We start from the raw sequence: 1,174 nt of genomic DNA on the forward strand, positions 1-1,174 counted from the left end.
AATGTGTAAAGGTCTTAATCTTCAATATGCACAGTAATTTAAACCAGTTTTTTTATACTGTTTTTGAAGCCCAAATAGGTCTAGAAATAACAAAATGAGTTCTGCATCCTTGCATTACCCTTTACTGAGTCTAGTCACTGTATAAAGATCAAGGGAACTTCAGTTGCCTAAATGAGCTAATCATTTTTAAAAATATAAAGAAAGGAAAACAAAGCAACTAGAGGCCACATTGTGCACTTATTTACCAGAGTAGACAGAACACTAAGTTCATGGTGATTAATAAATGTCTTGACTAATTCTGAGAAAAATATAGAGACAATTAAAATAAGTCCAGGGGAGCATAACTCTTGCTCTCATATGCCTGATTACTCCCCTTCTCTCTATAGTACTAGGCTTTAGTAGCCAACCCAAAGATTTTTTATCATTGCACTGGATGTACAGTTCCATTCAGTCTGTATTTTTATTACAGGTAAAGATGGAATAATTACCATCCATTGATATGACCATAGACCAGAACAAACTAAAAAGAAGAAGAAAGATAAAAGATTGTAGAGTTGCTCTCTGGTGTCAACAATAGTCATTGGAGAACATACTATTTTGTGGCCTGGTATTTTTTTTTTTCTGGGACACATTGATTTTTTATTTAATTATTTATTATTATTATAATTATTATTATTATATAAACTAACAAAAACTACAAACGCCCAAACAGGGACTTGAGCCCTGGACCCTCAGATTAAAAGTCTGATGCTCTACTGACTGAGCTATCTGGGCGCTCCTGGCCTGGTATGTAATAGCTACATGGACAAAAATGAAATAAAGTATATTTATTTCTATTTCTCATTTTTGGGTCATATAATAGCATGATCTAGGATTAATAGGGACTTTAGATTAATCTATGGCTCTGTGAGAATTCACCAAAATCAATCTACTGACTCACAAAAAACAAAGCACCGAGAATATATATTTACAAACCTCTTCTAAAGAGTGAAAACTGCCTTGTTGTTTAGAAAAGGTTATGGACCTTTGATATATATATAAATGACAGTAAAATAAAATAAAAACTAGGCCCACAATAATCTGGAAAAGAAAAGATGGAAAGAGAGGAGGACACCACTGTGTAACAAGACAGAAACATGGACTCATCATAGTTTCTCTTAGGATAAGACCTTAT

At 33.1% G+C, this 1,174-nt stretch overlaps 1 non-coding gene across 1 annotated transcript; it reads right to left on the bottom strand.

Annotated features, from left to right (window-relative positions):
• Positions 1-701: 701 nt before the first annotated feature.
• TRNAK-UUU (transfer RNA lysine (anticodon UUU)) lies at positions 702-774 on the bottom strand. The gene has a single exon. It is a non-coding gene; the product is annotated as a tRNA-Lys (tRNA).
• Positions 775-1,174: the final 400 nt, after the last annotated feature.

Source organism: Chlorocebus sabaeus, chromosome 13 (genome assembly GCF_047675955.1).
Source record: "Chlorocebus sabaeus isolate Y175 chromosome 13, mChlSab1.0.hap1, whole genome shotgun sequence".
Taxonomy (NCBI): Eukaryota; Metazoa; Chordata; class Mammalia; order Primates; family Cercopithecidae; genus Chlorocebus; species Chlorocebus sabaeus.